The sequence below is a fragment of the Cupressus sempervirens genome, chromosome 5, assembly GCF_028749045.1.
Source record: "Cupressus sempervirens isolate cs-2001-9-10 chromosome 5, ASM2874904v1, whole genome shotgun sequence".
NCBI classification, from domain to species: Eukaryota; Viridiplantae; Streptophyta; class Pinopsida; order Cupressales; family Cupressaceae; genus Cupressus; species Cupressus sempervirens.
In genome coordinates this window covers 360,324,644-360,337,288 of record NC_143122.1, presented here as the reverse complement: position 1 = coordinate 360,337,288, position 12,645 = coordinate 360,324,644, and the positions used below count along the sequence as shown (strand labels likewise).

Below are 12,645 nucleotides of genomic sequence, written 5' to 3'. Positions count from 1 at the left end.
TTTGAATTTATTGCTGATATAATCCTTGGTTTTCTTTAAATTTTTAGAAGTTTTTTTGGCTCAAATTTTTCACAACAAAAATTAAAAGTTGTTTATTTGTTGGAAATTGCAAACCTGTTTGTTAGCCATTTTTGAGGGCTTCTCAGTGTTTCTTTTGGTAGCTCGCATTTGTTTTTTTTACATGAGCCTTTTCTTTAGTGCTGATGGGATGGTTTTTATTTTTTACCCTAGTTTTCGTGTTTCACAACCTTTTTCGTCTCTTTAGTGGTTTTTTCTCTCTACTTCACCCGTTTGTCTTTATACTTGTGAGAAAAGGACGCGCCTGTGTTGTTCTGTGATAAAAGAGTTCATTTTTGTTTGTGTGTGTTCATAAACTTGCATTTAAGTGGTTTTTTTAATTCCGTGGGAGCTGTTTCTCTTGCACGACCTTTTTTTGTACTTAAAGGAGCTGCGGTTTGCTTGGCATTCATGCCCATGTTTATGCTTAAGGTTTTGCATGATTTGGTACTTTTTAAGGGCTTCTTAATGGTTCTTTTGGTAGCTTGCACTTGTTTGCTTACACGAGCCTTTTTTAGTGTTGACAGGAGGGTTTGTATTTTTTGATTGATTTTGCCTTTTTCCTTCAGTTAGTGGCTTTTCCACTCCGATTAATCTGTTTTCTTTATATTCTCAACAAGATGTGCTTGTGCTGTTTTGTGATGATTTTAGTTCATTTCTGTTCGTGTATGTTCACCAACCTATGTTTGAGTGGTTTTTTTCCTTCCTTGGGAGCCTGCATTTCTCTTGCACGACCTTTTTTTTGTGTTTTAAGGAGTTGTGATTTGCTTGGTATTCATGCCCACGTTTGTGCTTAAGGTTTTGCATCAGTTTGCCAAAGAAATAGTGGGTTTCTGCTCTTTTGCAATGGTTAGGGATTTGGAGCAATGGAGTTTTTTACATTTCTCCAAAAGAAGTGTTTTTTGTTAAATTTATTTGCTTCATACGAAATTATGGTGATCTTTTTCTCACCTTGTTACTATGATTTATAAGTTGTGTATTTGCACTAACAGTTTATTTGTAGAGAACTTCGTATTTGATTTCATTTCAAATGAATAGTCCACAACCAGGTATCATCGTGTTTTGACCACAACAATAACTTGGAGATGTCTTCGTAGTCAACTATACTACTTCACCATTTGGTACATGTTTCGTAATTCATTCTTGTTGGTGTCGGTTATCTTCAACATGTCTAATGTAACGTACAAGACACAAGAACCCCCTCGACCAGTGTATGAACTAAGAGGAAGTTCATTGTTCGGTTTGTCATCCTTGCCTTCGTGTGTAATGAAATAACTTGCACAATAGAAGAAATAATATGAAATATTATATAAATACTTGATAATAATTTAGAGTAATAGGCCACTTCAAGGGGGCGACCTCCAAATATCTCCAATGAGAACACACTTCACAATTTGATGTTGAAATAAGACTCACAACCGCCTATATATACCTAATTATGATTAGGTTGAATAGACACAACCCTACATAACACTTAGGCCGACCTACCTACCTAAATAATAATATAATAATGATAACATGACTTAATTAAGGATTAAGATAGCCACAAGTTGACTATTCATAACCCTATATGCACCAATATTAAGGGCGTAGCATCGTGTAAGATGGATGTTACTCAACAAATGTAATTTGATGCATTTGCCTCTGCAGGACGATCGTCGTCAATCACTTAATATGAAACTTATTTCATATTTGTATTCCGGTTGGACAAGGATATAAGAACTCACTTCTTGAATTTGCAACGTGATTTTCATTATTTTCCATACTTGTGTTCGAAAGCTTCTGAATATCAGTTAGCTCTGATATGCTATTATCCTTAGTACCTGAATTTGATTATTCGGGTGATCGCTCAGGGCACTGATTGTTGTACGATTGTATTTTTGCTTCTTCTCGAGTACCATCGATTGATTGTTCTTCTCAATCGATATTTCTATAAGCTTCTTTCTTAACTATAAGTGATATTCATATCACTTTGATGCCGATACTGTAAATCTTTTGATTTGTTCAATATAAGTTTGGATTTGTTGGGGCTAAGTTGTTTCCCTCCGTGAAGAAGGTTTTTCCTAGGATAATTGATTGTGTAGATTTTTTTTTTTTGTATTTCTGGATCAAGTTTCAACATTTTTTCCATGGGTTTTTGCTTAGTTACCTAGGTTCGCTGTTTTGGCCCAAGAACCTTTCCTGGGTTCGAACTAGTTCGAAATACTGGTCTGTTTCAATCTAAGTTTGAGCAGGGTTCGAGTTTTCTTGGGCTAACTCAAACCCGCAGCCCAAAATTTGAACCCGAGTGAATTTTGGCTGCCCAGATCAATTTTGGGACGAATTTGGGCGAATTTATGCAGACGAGCGACTTTCAAGCCGCTTTTTATAACAAATTTTATATATTTTGATTTCCGGTTGCCCTAAAAAGTGAATGTAGGTTATTCTTTATTCATGATGCTATGGTTACAACTTACGTCAACGTGTTTAAAGTTTATGCCTATGGTGTTTTTGTTGTTTAAATGATTAGCTTAGTTTACATCATATGATTTTATGATATTCTATGCTTCTAGGCTTCATAAATATGTATATATATAGTTTTTTATAATTTTTACATGTTTTTGTACGAACGAGCCTAAACAAACCCAAAAACCTTTCCAAAATTTTGCTGTAGTGGCGAACCAGTTCTTTGAATCCGTATTTTGAAGCGAACTAGAACCGGTAACTAAGGGTTTTTGTGCGATTGTTTTGGAAATATTGTAATATTATTTGTGAAAGTATTTGTCATAGGTTTTATGATTCTTTCCTCAAAAAATATTTCTGGGTTTTATTCTCTATTCGCAAAAATTGTTTCATGGTTTTTATTACTTTTCCTAAAAAACTTATGTCTATAGTTTTTTTTCTTAAAAATTACATCTTGATTTTGTCTGATTTTGTTCTAAGGATCATGTTTTAAAAAAAAATTTGGGACAATTTTTTCGCACAAAATTTTTGGGGTATTTCTTTGCAAGAGGATTTTCTGATTTATTCCATAAAAACAACAATGAATGTTTTAGTATGTAGTTTTAAAGATTTTTTTCCTCGATATTATTGTAAGGTTTTATAAATTTTTTTCTCAAAAAATTAATGTTGGATATTCTAAATTCTCTTAATATAAATGAGGCACTTTTTCATGAGTGATCTCAGGATCACATCAAGGGTTTGGCAATTTTCTTCACAAAAATTGTGGTTTCTTGCAGTCTGTTTTGGGTTGTAATAGTCATATGTAAATTTTTTTTATTATTATTTGAACAATCTGTTTTTCTCAAGCATTGGAGGGTTTGACAATTTTCTCCTCAAGATTGTGTTTTGAATTTCAGAAGTTGAAATTGGTGTCTCTGGCTAGAAGGAGGGACAAGTTTGTTTTCCAACATTAGGTTGGAAGGATTTTGGTTCTTTTTGTTATGTATAGAAGTTTTTCAGCATTAGGGAGGTCTCAGTTATAGACTGATGTCGTAGAGAATTTTGAAGAGAAAAGGGCAGATTTCTATCATTCGTGACCAAATGGGGTAGCCTTCTATGCATTTGTGACTAAAAGACATGCAAATTGTATTCTATAGAGTAGTTGTAACAATGACCATTAAGGCAGGGTATTAAAATGACGTAATGTTTCTTTAATGGTCATCTTAACTAGTTTAGGAATTTTCTAATTGTATTTTTTGTTTATATTTGTCCCTTTAGAAACAAGGGATTGCAATTGCTTGTATAATGTAACTCCATGTTTGTTGTTGAATATTCAATTACCATTACATGATAATAACAAAGGTACTCAATATTATTAAGCTAAGTCACCAAGTTTGTTCCTTGGGTTCTTAGTCCCATAGTGTTTGGCTGCATATATAGGTTCTTCAATGGGAGTGGCCTGGGTATGCCTAAGGCCCCTCCTATGTTCATCGGGAGGGACCTTATAATACCTAGGTCACTCTTGGGTGAACCCATGAGGACCTTGGGCATTTCTTGCCCAAACCAATACTTAAGTGATGTTCGATTTTCTAAAAACATTTTGATAAACCAAAATGTGCCAAATGCCTAGTTTTCTTGTAAGTGAGGAAATAATAAAAATGATGCTTGCCATAAAGGTTTGCATGGTTTCAATTGCCTTAATTTGAGTGATTGCCCATAGATCTCCATGAGGGGCACTTAATCTCGACTTTGTTTGGGGCAATGCCACTTGATTCTGCCAAGGGGCATTGCCCCCAAATGCCCTTGAGTGGTGCTATCCCTTTGGTCCATTGGATCTTCACTCCCGACTCACACTAGTTGTTAGGATCTTTCGTAACTTAAGAAACTTATTACAATTAAGGGGGTTTACGAGTGGAGACCAAAATTGACAATCTTGGACAATTATCTTTATGATTCATATATAATCATAGACAATTATCTTTATGATTCATAATTTCAATATCATTGGTCATTGATGGACTAGCATACTATCAAAGATCCAATGCCATTATTATTATAAAATATAATGTTCGGTGATGTATCAAAAAATTTATTTTGAATATGTATATACGCACACACAAATTTGTATACATATACATACTTATATACATAGATTAAAATATCGCTGATATATTGATTTATAGTGATAAGTAATGCTGGGCAATAATACTCAACTTTATTGCCGATTTTGAATACCGGTTAAGGTTTGCTAATAGGGATTGCTTGCCCAAATGAAAGTGATTCATCTTTTTTTATGTTGCCGAGTGGTGTTTGGAAGAGGAAAAGGGTTTGAGGGATTAAGGATCAAACAAGATTAAATTGCTCTTTTTAACTTGACTTGAAACTTCTTAAGTATTTCATTCACAAGTCACTAACAATAGGAACTTCAATAATTCAAACACATCCTTCTCACTTTGTCAAATACTTTCAACAATTAGATATTTTTCACTGTCAAAAAGTTAGACAAAAATCAGATCCAAGAGGCAACTAGTCCTTAATCATACAAATGTGATAATAATTCAATAAACAAAAGCAACTCCCAATCCAATGGACATCTGATTTATCACCCAATATCTCCTCATTTATATTTGGAAAACAACTACTATTTCTCTTACAATAATAGATAAGTCGCCTATTATTAGTTAATGGTTATCTTGTAAATATCTTAAGCTTTAGTTTGCTTTTGTTTTTTGCTTTCTCTAGAATAGAATGTTTCTATTCTTTATGATCATTCTTTTGTATAAATTGACCTCTCGGTCTCTATTAATAACAAGCATTTATTTACCAATTACCTCGTAATATGGTATTAGAGCGAATACTTGAATTTTTTTGGAAAAATTTATAATTTCTTTTTGAAATTATTTGTTTAAATTTTTTCGAAATTATTTTTCTCAATTTCTCAAAAACTTGCCTAGGGTTTTTCTGCTTAGAGAAATTCGAATTTGACTAAATCTTGACTAGGGTTTCCGTTTGGTCAGCAAATCACGATTTTGAAGTTTTCAAGTGTATGTTTTTTGGAAACCGCGGGCAGATTTTTCTTGGCGTTAACTCATGACATCTACTTGCAAATTGCGGATTTTTTGGGTGTTTTCCGTGGCTCAGTCTGTAACTTGCGATTTGTTATTGGATAAACTCGCGATTTGAGGAAGAAAACACTGTGTTTTTGCCATGTTTCTCAGCTCGTTTTTTTTTTGACTTTTAAAAAAAAAATGGCTCTCAATCTGGCCTCTGTGATTTTCCTAAATCCGCGACTGTTTTTGGAAGGTCCTCTGTCTTTTTGGCCACTGTTTGCTTCATATTTGTAGTCCTTTTTTGTGTACTTAGTCTATAATTGTGCTTGGGAAGCAGAATCGATCTTTTTTTCAAGAAATCTGCCATTTTTTATCTCCAATTTGATGGCTAGGGTTTTGCTCGAAACCCTAATTTTTGGGGTTGAAATTTTTTTTGATTGCAGATTCTTGGTGGAATTTTTTGAGGGCTCAACTGGGTTGTCTGTTTTTGTGGTGCCTCATTTTTTGTGCCTCAATTTTTTAGCCAACAGATCCAAAAAATGACAATAGATTCCTTCTGGGTTTTTTGAGCTCTTTGATTATTTTAGGTCTTCCATATTTTTGCCTCGAAGAATGTGCCTTAATAGATTTTCACAATTTTTCATTGAAAAATGTGCTATGGCATCTTTGAGAAATATTCTGCTCGAGCATAACTCCAAATTCAATGGTCGCAATTATGGAACCTGGAAGCAGCACATCATCGCAATCTTTGAATATCGGAACATCGATCAACTTGTTCTGGGTGTTACACAGCGTCTGACTTCTCCGGGTCTTGATCAAGATACATGGGATTCGAATAATTGAGAGGTAGTGATGCTTCTCAAATTATCTGTGGCTGATGATCAACTTTCTTAGATTCCATCCGGCAAGACAACTGCCGAAATCTGGACACACCTCAAAGGTCTTCATGAGACTTCCGACAAGAGTAGAGCCTTCTTTTTGAAAAACACTTTGTTTCTTATTGTCATGGTTGAGCACACCACGCTCCAGGCACACCTGAATTGGATTCAGGAAATTCGCGATTAGCTACTTGCCATCGGTCGCAAGATGGAGGAAAAGGAAATTGTGGTAATCAGTCTTCGGAGTTTACCAAAATCCTATGAGCATTTTATTGAGACTCTCAACATCCCATCTACTGCTGTTGATTTGAAGTTCACTGATCTCTGCACCCTGCTGCTTCAGCAAGATTGCTGGAAACAACAGTTCGGTAGCAGCTCTAGTTCCACCTCCCCTGAGCAAGCCTTTGCTGCAAAATCCTTTCAGAAGGATAAGGGCAAGTTTCAGCAACCATCTCAACAAAAGTCTTCTACTCTAGCATTCGATGGTACTAGAAAGAAGAACACTCAATGCAACTAGTGCCACAAGTATGGTCGCATGAAGGTTGAATGTCGGAAACGCTTAGCTGCCCAGTCTAAGCAATCAGGTTCGCAACCCAAAGTGAACAGTGCAGAGCACACTGAACAAGCTGAATCTGCCTTTTATGCCTTCATGGCTAAAAGACCTATAGATCATGTGAAGTCATCTGCCTAGGACATTGATTCAGGTGCCTCTCGACATTTCACTCACCGCAAAGACTGGTTTACTGACTACTAGCCTTATTTAGATTTTGTTATTTTTGGTGGCGGTGAAGAGTACACGGTTATTGGTAAAGGCAACATTTAGATTCAGTCTGTGGGGAGGAATCTCATATTCCTTGATGTGTACTACGTTCCAAGGATGGAACTCAATCTACTCACAGTCAGTTAGTTGCTGTGACATTCACCACACTTGACAGTCACCTTCAATTCACATCAGTGCACCATCACTGATCGGGCGACTAAGTCTACTGTTGTAGTAGGTCTTGAGGATCATGGTCTTTTCAGACTTACTGATTTTGGTGATTCTCAGGACTTAGCTATGGCTGCTTGGCGATCCTCTGTCAGCACACTTTGGCTTCAGTGATATGGGCACTTAAATGTGCATTATCTCTCATAGCTTGCTCAGGATGAGCTTGTTCTTGGTTTGCCCGAGATTCAGACTCAACACCTTGGAGTTTGTGACGCATGTCAGGCTAGGAAGCAGCATCGCACATTGTTCACCAGTGGCGATTCTTGGCGAGCTTCTCAGGTACTTCAGCTTGTTCATACCGATATTTGCGGCCCTATGGCCACTCCTTCTGTTCTTGGGTCTAGGTATTTTCTGTTGTTTGTAGATGATTTCAATAGAAAAATGTGGATATATTTTTAAAAGGAAATCAGATGAATTTACTATATTTCAAAAGTTTAAACCCTTAGTTGAAAAAGAGTATAGGAAATCTATTATTACTCTTAGATTAGACAGTGGGGGGGAATTTTGTTCTAATGTTTTCTCTAGCTTCTTGGATACACATGGCATGCAACACCAGTTCACCACACCCCACATGCCACAACAGAACAATGTAGTTGAATGTTGGAATAGGACAATTACCAAAATGGTTCGTTCCATGCTTGAACACAGACATGTTCCGAAGCAGTTTTGGGCAGAAGCAGTTAAGACTGCAATTTATCTGTTGAAGTGGTCACCCACAGTGGCAGTCAAACGTAAAACTCTGGAAGAGGCCTAGTTAGGTCGCAAGCGCAGAATCAGTCACCTGAAGGTTTTTGGCTCTCTTGCTTTTGTTTGGATCCTTGATGCTTCACGCACCAAGTTGGATGCCAAGAGTCAGAAACTGATGCTTGCTGGATATAGTAGTCTTTACAAAGCCTACTGCCTGATTGATGTTGCGACATCTCGTCTCATATACAGTCATGATGTAGTCTTTGATGAGTAGCGAGGACCATTCATGCCTGTTTCTCCTGTTCCTGATCCAGCAAACCAACCTATGCAGGCTAATGATTTGGGAGTTTGGCTTCCATTAGGTCCACCTGATGGGAGGGTTCTAGTAGCTCCTGCAGCTCCAGTTATTCTAGTGATACCTATATAGACACCTCTGACTTCTCCTGCAGGATCACCTCACTTTGTAGTGCTTCACCTAAGTTTGATCCAGCTTCTTCTGATGAGGATCCTGCTGATCAAGCATCTCCTAGTACTACTGTTGGTCATTCTCCTATCCGGCCTAAGTGGTGGGCTAAGACACTTGTTGATCTTCGTGATGATGAGCTCATTGATGGGAGAACTGCTTGGAAAAAGAGACAAACTACGGATTTTGTTAACTTTGCTCTTATTGTTAACATTCATAGTGTGTTTGAACCTCAAACACATTCCGAGGCTAAAGGAATTCCAGAGTGGGAACAGGCCATGACATTTGAACACCAGAGCCTGCTGAAGAACAACACTTGGTTCCTTTCTTATCTTTCACGAGGGAAGAAACCCATTGGCTGCAAATGGGTCTACAAAATCAAATACAAATCAGATGGTACATTGGATAAGTACATAGCTCATTTAGTGGCGAAGGGCTTTTCTCAACGTTAGGGCATTGATTATGAGGAGACCTTTGCTCCTACTGCAAAGATGAGCACCATCAGATTAGTCCTAGCCATGGTAGCACAGTTTGGCTGGAAGGTCCATCAGATGGATGTAAAGAGTGCTTTCCTAAATGGTGATCTCCATGAAGAGGTCTACATGACACAACCTCCTAGTTTCAAGGTTGCTGGTAAAGACCATCAGGTTCTCAGATTGGTAAAAGCTATCTATGGCTTGAAGCAGGCCCCTCGGGCATGGTACATCAAGATTGATAAGTGCCTCAGTGATCAAGGCTTCAAGAGGAGTTCTTCATGCTCATCTGTACATCAAGACTATTGACAGTGACATCCTTCTTCTGGTTATGTATGTGGATGATTAGACCATCATTGGCAGTTCGGTATCTTTGATTCAAGGAATCAAACAATACCTATGCCAGTCTTTTAATATGACTGACCTTGGACTCATGCATTATTGCTTGGGTGTTGAAGTTTGACAACAATCTTCTGGTATATTCATCTCTTGGTCCAAATATGCCAGGGCCTTGTTAGACAAATTCCGAATGCAGGATTGCAAACCTACATCTACACCTATGGAGAAAGGTGTCAAGTTATCAGCAAAGTCTGATTCTCCTTCTGATGATGATACTACATACAGACAACTAGTAGGTAGCCTCATCTACCTCTCTGCTACTAGGCCTGATATCAGCTTCGCAGTCAACTATATTTCACGCTTTATGATAGCTCCTAAGGCTGATCATTGGATGGTAGCAAAGCGTGTGGTTCGTTATGTGAAGGGCACTTCAGATTATGGACTTTTGTACTCTCAGAGTTCTAATCCTAAACTCAGTAGGTTCACAAATTCAGATTGGGCAGGCTCTGTTGATGATAAAAAGTCAACATCTGAATATGTGTTCAGTTTGGGATTCGGTGCAGTCACATGGACCAGCAAGAAGCAGCAGGTAATTTCTCTCTCTTCTACAGAGGCTGAATACAGAGGGACTGTTAAGGCAGGATGTGAAGTTGTTTGGCTTTGTCGGATGCTTGGGGATATGCAGATGTCAGCAGCAGAACCAACTCCTTTGTTTGTTGATAACAAAGGTGTCATCAAGTTAGCACAGAATCCAGTCTTGCATGAACAAACCAAGCATGTGGATGTTCATTGTCATTACCTGTGATAGCTGGTTGAAGATGGGACTATAGATTTGTAGTATGTTCCTACCACAGATCAGACTGCAGACATTCTCACCAAGCCTCTTGGTCCTGATAAGTTTGTCAAATTCAGAGGACAGCTTGGTGTGTGTTAATAACAAGCATTTATTTACCAATTACCTCGTAATAGTTTCATGCTAATGTCTCCAATTAGGACTGTCAACCTTAGAAAGAGTCTCAGTCTGATTTGAGACACATTGCTGAGCAAAATGAACTGTAACAAACAGTCACTAATAACTTCAGAAAAAATGGTAATGAAGTTAATTGTTTCGGTTAGATTCTAGATTGCTTAGTTAAGAAGTTTTTGCCAATTTGTAGCTAGATCTAATGTTTAAAACACACATTATGACCTTTTTCCTGAAACTGGTAACTGACAATCAGCAAACTAAGCCTTTTAGGCATTCCACAACAGTACACACTTTCTCCATAACTTTGAATGTTTGAAGTAACTCTTAAGACTTCAATCAGGGCTTATATATTTCCATTACAGTATGTCCACAGTGACCAGGTTTTACCAACTCTTTGTTTGTGATGCAATGGAGCCTAGTATAGTAAGTCTTAGATGACAAACTAGCCCTTAGATCCTCTTCACTGAAGGAATGTCCAACAAAAGTGTCTTTGATCCTGCCAATGTGCTCAAGCACTAATCACAAGTGCTCAAATTAGAAGGTTAAGCTTATCACAACCCATCCCCAAACAAGGAAATCCCAATCACAAGGAAGACCCCTTAATACAGGACAACTTATCTCAAATTGCCCCCAAAAGCACAATGACAACTTTTGACACGAGACCCTAGAAAACATACAAAAGGACTAGGGGAGACTCAAGGATGAACTTGTTGTTAGTTTTAGAGATCTCTAATAGATAAAACTGTTATAACAGATTTGAACAATAATGAATATCCTTACTTGATCAATTGCAGAGACAGAGGTGCATATCTTGATCTTTGAATGACAATCGATGTATCTTGATCTTACGTCTATAACACCAATGGAGAATCAACAAATCTGAGTGTATTAACTTGCAAAGAGAAGTAGGCAGATCGCTGGGACTTGTATTGCCGTGGATTGATATTTGTCCCAACGATTTGTTTGGCATATATATAATACTGTGGAGAGTCATGTCTATGTAGAGTCATGATGCTACGTGGCCTTTGGCCACGTAGGTTCATGCCTCTACGGATGCATGACTAAACATTAGTTTTTTTAATGAAACAACTTTCATACATAACCTTTTTTTAATCGGCGGTAGACTATAAAGTCCCCCGATAATGATAATAGCCTTCTCATAATATTAGCCCGATAACTATACAGTTTGCTATGTGAATAATTCAATGTATCTACATATATGTGTATATGTGTGTGTGTGTGTGTGTATTTTATTTGAAGAACAAAATTCACATAAAATATAAACATTAACATTACTTCAACTGATGCTATACATCAACACTCTCTCTTAGCAAGGGAGAAGTAATACACCTTTTAATAGATATCAGAATAGAATAACTGAACACATTATTTGACTTTAACACTTTGAATTAGTGACTTGTCAAATAATTAAAATCACTATGCTATCAACACTATCATAACATATATTATGATCTCTAATTATCCGAAACAATATCTAGAGTAATCATAATGTATTCGTTATCAATGATCTCTAATTGTCTGAAATGATATCTAGAATTTTTTTGATAACAGGCCTATCATTTGCAAGATTGTCACCTTACAAATGATTACCTTCTGAATATATATGTCTATGAAAGATCGTCACCTTTCATTACATATCCGATGCAACTAAACAACAATAGAAGCATAAACACATATAGATTGAAAATTTAAATTCAATATCCAATATTACAATTTAATCATACCAAGTTTTCCTCTGAAGTATTCCAACTTCACTTTGGCAAGGGGCTTAGTAAAGATATCCGCTGTTTGCTCATTAGTATTGATGTACTCCAGTTGAATAACTCCTCGATCCACCGTATCTCTAATTTAGTGATAAGGAATTTCAATATGCTTAGAATGATTGTGGAAGATTGAATTAGCTGAGAGCTTGATACAACTCTGATTGTCGCAGTGAATCACAATGCACTTCAAAGGTCTTTTGAACAAATCAACTAGCAACTTTCGTAACCATACAACTTCTCTAGCTCCCAAAGAAGAGGCAATGTATTCTGCTTCAGTAGAACTTAATGCAACTGAAGGTTGTTTTTTGCTAAACCAAGAAACCATTCCAGATTGAAGATTGAAGCAACATCCTGAAGTACTCTTACGTTTAGTAGCACTGCCTGCCCAATTAGAATCAGAATATCCATGAAGATTGATGTTTACTTGATCATATTTGAGTCCCATGCCAATAGTGCCTTTTAGATATCTCAAGATGTATTTAGTTGCATGTAGATGTATCTTGTTTAGTGCACACATAAATTGACTCAAGGTATTAGT

The 12,645-nt window shown here is 36.9% G+C and overlaps 1 protein-coding gene across 2 annotated transcripts in view; it reads left to right on the top strand.

The window, feature by feature from the left end:
* Nucleotides 1-12,645, top strand: part of EMB1974 (NHL domain-containing protein) — a 230,278-nt gene that overhangs the window by 87,526 nt on the left and 130,107 nt on the right. The gene's annotated exons all lie outside the window — the stretch shown is intronic.